The sequence below is a fragment of the Geotrypetes seraphini genome, chromosome 11 (assembly GCF_902459505.1).
Source record: "Geotrypetes seraphini chromosome 11, aGeoSer1.1, whole genome shotgun sequence".
NCBI lineage: Eukaryota > Metazoa > Chordata > Amphibia > Gymnophiona > Dermophiidae > Geotrypetes > Geotrypetes seraphini.
In genome coordinates this window covers 46,407,640-46,413,639 of record NC_047094.1, presented here as the reverse complement: position 1 = coordinate 46,413,639, position 6,000 = coordinate 46,407,640, and the positions used below count along the sequence as shown (strand labels likewise).

General features: G+C 43.4%; 1 protein-coding gene across 3 annotated transcripts in view; it reads left to right on the top strand.

Annotated features, from left to right (window-relative positions):
• The first annotated feature begins 3,790 nt into the window (after nt 1-3,790).
• The window catches only part of RHBDF1 (rhomboid 5 homolog 1), a 257,292-nt gene continuing 255,082 nt past the window's right edge, over nt 3,791-6,000 (top strand). For 2 of the 3 annotated variants that reach the window (XM_033963580.1, XM_033963579.1), the window contains exon 1: nt 3,794-3,988. The gene's annotated coding sequence lies outside the window, so the exon portion shown is untranslated. Of the gene's footprint in view, nt 3,989-6,000 lie in introns of all 3 variants that reach the window. The other variant, XM_033963585.1, reaches the window with a different exon arrangement.

The following is a 6,000-nucleotide window of genomic DNA, read 5'->3' as shown; positions in this document are numbered from 1 at the left end:
TGCATAAGTGGTGGGTGTGGGAGGGAGGTTCTGCAGGGAGCTATGGTTTAGGCTCTGGATCAGGGATCATCGCTGTAATGCCAGGGCAAAAGAATATATTATGAAAAAGGCAAAAAATACAAGAAAAACTAGGATGACACACACACACGATAGTTGTTAGGCCTGATTTTCCTGGTAGAATGCCAATAAATGCATCTAAATATGCAATTAGGTGTGTTACAATGTACTGGAGATCATGAAGTGCTTATTAGAGTTTTAAATGAATACTAGAAAAAAACCATCTGAAGTATGATTAAAGCCGGTAATTTTTAACTGTGTAAACTCAGCATCGGGTGCTTAAGTGTCACACTTTTAAAGTGTATTTGTGATGCCATCATGCACTGTATAAACTGTCTTCAGCTTGACTTGTGTGATGCATGAGTCCACAGGTGAAGCAATTGGACTGCAAACCTTCCCCAAAAATCTTTTTTCTAATCCTAATTGTTGACTGCCATCCAAGCACACCCAGGGATTTATACAGAATGCATTGGAATGCAAGTGAAAAGAAACAGGTTCATCCAGTCCATGGCCAAACAGCAGCATTTCATGTTTGCATTCCAGGTTGCATCAGCAGCATCTATATTAGAGTATCAGCGGCCCAGCAGAGACTCGCATATGGTTTTGTTTAACATGAAAGCCTCCTTACCGCCTCTCTCCCTCTCCCCTTCCTGTTTTTCCATGTGGGAATGCTTTGGATCCTACATACACACTTCAGTGACAGCAGCCTCTGCAATTCCATCCCAGGCCTACCTTTTTTCCTGCTGAAATACTGGAGAGTAAAAAAGAAGCCTAACTGATCCAAAACTGTTTACATTGGAATCACAGTAACATGGGCTTTGTTCTGAGATATCTTTAAGGTACATCAGTGTGAACAGGTCTGCCCTCTGCTTGCTCCTCTGATCTATTGTCCAACCATAACCTGGGTGATTCTACATCTACTAATCAAAAGTTCAGTCATAACTGTCCATTTTGCTCTTTTTCCTTCAAGCAGGTGTACCAGTGGTTAGGTTTAGGCCTAAGCCAGCATTCCTTCCTTCCCAAGGGTCACTTGTGAGAATCCTCCTCTCTTAAGAAAAAAAACTCAGAGACCAAACTCTTCTCAAATCCTAGGGCTCACCAGCAGCGGAGTCCTTTCCTACTGTATAGTCCAGGTGAGGCAACCCTCTATTTCTGAGGAATGTACAAAAACCAACCAAAAGTCTTGTGGAGACCTAGCTCCACTTCCCTTCTAGGCCCCTTTTGGGTCCCAAAACGGTCTTTCCCCCTTCTGGAGTCTTCTCCAGTTCTCTGACCTATGCAAATTAGTCTTTTCAGTTAATTTGTTGGGCACTATTCAGTCCTTCCCAATGCTCAGGGAATTCTGTCACAAGGGATTTGAGGGATAGTCCATCCCTGCCTCCTCCAACTGGCAAGGCCCAATGTTATTTACTCTATCTTTACAAGGGGTTAGGGAATTACCCTCAGACCCATGTTGTTCTCTGGTATTGCCTTTTTTTCTGGGGATACCCTTCTCTCTGTGATGGATGCATAACTGTGATGGATAGATTAAGAAGTAACCTCAGAAAGTACTTTTCATGGAAAGGGTGGCAAATGCATGGAATGGTCTACTGGCTGAGGTGGTGAAGATGAAAATTGTATCTGAATTGAAGAAATCTTGGGAAAAATAAGTACATTGGATTTCTAAGGAAGAGGAAGAGATTTGTAGATGGTATGGGTGAGCAGACTAGATAGGCCATATGATCTTTGCCTTCATTTTTTCTATAACCTATCTCAATCAAGGGGCTCTTTTACTAAACCATATTAAGAGCTAATATATGCTTAACACAGAAAAGAAGACTTATTATAAAACACTTTGACATGTTTTGCAATAATGTGCTTGACAGTGTGCTCTAATCATGTATTTAATTTTTAACATTTTTTTTCAAGGGAGCATGTCATGACAGGGAATGAACATGGAAAAAGCCTTATCTAGCTAGCACATTCACATCAGAGTGCGTTACCTGGATTACTTGGACTTAACATGGGAGTACTTAGCACCTCCTAGATAGGAGGTAAATGCTCCTACGTTATTTTTTATACAAGTCCCATGTGCTAAGAGAAAAATTAGCCCAGGACCTGTAAAAAAAAAAACAAACCAAATTGGAAAAATCCATAATATACTGCCAAAGTAAATCTGGGCTTAGGACGTGGGAAGTTCTGATTAACACGTGCTAAGCTCAGATTTTGCAGCAGCTTTAGTAAAACGAAACCAAAGTTAGGGATAAGGGGGAAGATTCTCAAAACTTTAATGTGGTCGCTAAACCAGTTCCAGCCGTTTTCGTGTTCACGTATTTTAGCGGCGGATTATCAAAATGGCTTACCATGGTCTTTTCCGAGCTTCCTAGCCGTTTCTGACTCTGCCACGCAAATGCATTACAACAAGGTCATTAATATTTAAATGAGCACTCCGGGCGATTCTCTATTATAGCCAAGTGATTCCCTAACCTCGCTGTCTTACATTTGCAAGCAAAATTTTCCAGCAGGTCTGAGCTGCCCTAGACTTACTTTCTGGTCAGTAAGTAGAGACTCATGTGGGTTTTCAGAGAGGTCCAGGATGACTGCCTTGGATTGCCTCACACATTGTTACGGTCCACTTTGTTCTTGCTAAAAGGAACACTTTGGATCCCTGAGGAAGATGTTTTAATCTAAACACGGACTGTGTTGGGAACAAGAAATGTATACATGCTTGTATGTAATAAGGCACCCCCCCCATAAAAAATAAAATTGAATCAAGTACGCATTTTTTAATCACAGTCATATGTTGTGAATATGGGTGCTTTGCATCTCAGTGAAGGAGGGGAAGATATCCTAAGGTTGAATCTAGGGAATAAAATATTAGTTAGTAATAACCGTTTGTTTAATCATGGATTGAAAATGAATGTGAACATTGGCCAGATTGGATACATTGTGCAGGTCTTTAAATGGCCCTCCCTTTATTATGTTACTGTATGTTTAGAGAGAGAGAGAGAAAAAAGCTCCCAAGAGCTAAGGCCAATAATCAGTTTTCCAAAATTCATTAAAACATTTTTTAAATCACGTTTAAATACTTCCGTTAGACCTGTTCGGAGCTGCAGTATGGGCTAGAAATTTTTACTCGTGTGGAAAATGGCAAACCGCAGAGTTCGGACACTATCATCCTGAATTGCAAGCCACTGTGTATACCCTGCATTTTAAATAAATAAATACGGCAGCCAGGAAGGACATACTTGTCATGCTATTCAATTGTTATTTTTATTCTGTCTGCTGGGTGTCAGCTCTGAGGCCATGTGAGGTCAGGCTACGCGCTCAGTGGCTCGAGAATGACGTCAGAAGCACAGGACATTTCTCCTCTTATTTGCTTACTGCCAGACTGGTTCGCAGCGTGCATTTGTTCCTCCTGCTCGTTGCAAGTCTTTTGCCTTTAAACATGTGCGAGCCGCTTCCGCTCCCCTTCGGGGAGGCGACGGCAGTAGTTTAATCATTCCTGGAAGAGGCATTCCTCGCAGGTGAGTCAGAGCCCAGAGAAGGACAGACACATCGCCCCTGCTCCCGCAGACTTGACGCAGCCGCTGCAGCCGCCAGACTGGGAGCCCGGGCAGCGCGGTGACTTTTGAAAGGCTGCCGGCCCCGCCTCTTCATTTGCATAGTTGCCGTAGGAACCGCATTCCCAGGTCGTTGATTGGCACGGGGGCGTGGCTTCTCGGGTTGCTTTGCTGTGGATCGTCGAAACTTGTCACCAAGTTGCACCTTGAGCTGGAATTCTCGGACGGTGTCTGTGGATGTCTATTTATTTATTTTTTTTATTTTTTTAGATCTTTGCATTTGAGGTTCGTAATTAATCCGCGGCTGTGAAACCACTTTTGAATGGAATATAGGAGCCTGTTTTGCCGGTTGGATTGCTAACTCTCGGCGCTCTGGAGACTACAGCTGGGTAAGTGGATGGCATGCCTGTTTGCTTTAGGTTTCGATCGCGTGCGTTTTGTTAGGAAGGGCACGATTTCCTCCCGGCGTTGCCCTGGATGGGAGCTGCCGAGCCTCTTCACGCCTTGCCGTGTGTGTGTCGGATACTCCCCGAGATTTCTCGGTCGTGCATAGCTCGTGATTTCATGGAGGGATCGCGCGCTAACTGCTGGGCCAAGAGCGCGGGGCTGCTCCACCAAACTCCAGCACTGATTCAGAGTGCCAGCTCTGTGGGTGCTGGAGCAACTCCACTTTTGAAAAAAGTCCCTGCGTCTAGGGAAGGGCAATTGGTGTTGAGTTTAGCACCCGGCTTCTAATCTATGCACTAGAACACTTTAAAAAATTTTGAATAAAAAGTTTAGAAACGGCTAGCTCTAGTAAATGTTGCGAGGCACTGACATCTTTAGGAAACTCCGAATTTCACAGTTTTCAGGATGCCTTAATCCTATTGTACAGTATGGAGTCTGAGAAGGTGCAGCAGTACCAGTGACAGGTGTTCCTTGAGCTCCTTACGTGCAAAGTCCACTTAAGTTTGAATCGGGAGTTGAATCGTGCAACCCCCCTCTTCTTACTGTAACTAATAAATGCTGTTTTAAAATCAAACACAATGTGTTGCATCTCTCATATTCTCACAGTCTTCTCTGTCTTTGTTTGACACCCCCAAGAGCACCAAACACCTCCCTTGATCAGAGCTTTAAACAGTAGAATTCACTCTAAGCTGAGCTTATCAATGCAACTTTTTTCACTGGTTAGAACACAGAGCTGCAGAGCTGGAAAGTCAAGTTCTGTCCCTTTGCTCACCACATACTGAACGTCCTATAGAATATTACCTATCCGCCTCTGCACTAGTTAAGGTTGTAAAAGAAGGGACATTGAGCCATCTGAACTGACTTACCCTGTTTCACTGATATTACATATGTAATATTACTATTATCGGGATGTAAATTGGAAAGATTAGGTAGGATAGAGGGCTTCAGAAATTGTTGGGTTTTCTATATTCTGTATGTTGCATTCTGGAAAAATCAGGCTCTGTGGAAGAAGTTCAGATTAAGAGTTCACTCCCCAGAGTAGAAGGGATTACAGTCCAGGGGTGTTAAAGTCCCTCCTCGAGGGCTGCAATCCAGTCGGGTTTTCAGGATTTTTCCCAATGAATATGCATGAGATCGATTAGCATACAATGTAAGCAGTGCATGCAAATAGATCTCATGCATATTCATTGGGGAAATCCTGAAAACCCAACTGGATTGTGGCCCTTGAGGAGGGACTTTGACACCCCTGGATTACACCTTCAAAAATATGGGAGTGTCTATAAGTGGGCCCCCCCTCCTTCCTTGAGTCCCTTTGTAGGGGCTACTTGGGTGGCATTTAAGAAGATGATCAGGATTTTTTAGCACTGCAGTGGGCCTAAACCAGGGATCTCAAAGTCCCTCCTTGAGGGCCACAATCCAGTCGGGTTTTCAGGATTACCCCAATGAATAGGTATTGAAAGCAGTGCATGCACATAGATCTCATGCATATTCATTGGGGAAATCCTGAAAACCCGACTGGATTGCGGCCCTCAAGGAGGGACTTTGAGACCCCTGGCCTAAACATTCAACCTTTATCACAGTTGTTTGAATATGGTAATATACAGTAAATACAACCATTAAACTTTCAAGAAGATAAAACTATCCTCGGATTCATCCAGAACTAATGTAACCTACTTTCTGGGTTGCCTGTAGATAATCTGCATATACAGTAGGAGGGATCTGAAAAGAAGATATTTCTGTCAGAGACTTTGTATTCCATCCTCCCCTCCCATCTTGAAAACACAAGCACCCATGCACATTGTTAAACCGTGGTAGTGTTGGTGGAAATTAGAGAAAGAAAACGTCCAGCCTTCCATCTGTCTGAGCCTTGTCTCTAGATCTCACGTGCCACACAGACTGGTGATTGTCCCAATCGAAAGAGGAGGAGAAAGGACTTTGCTTTCTTAGAAATTGC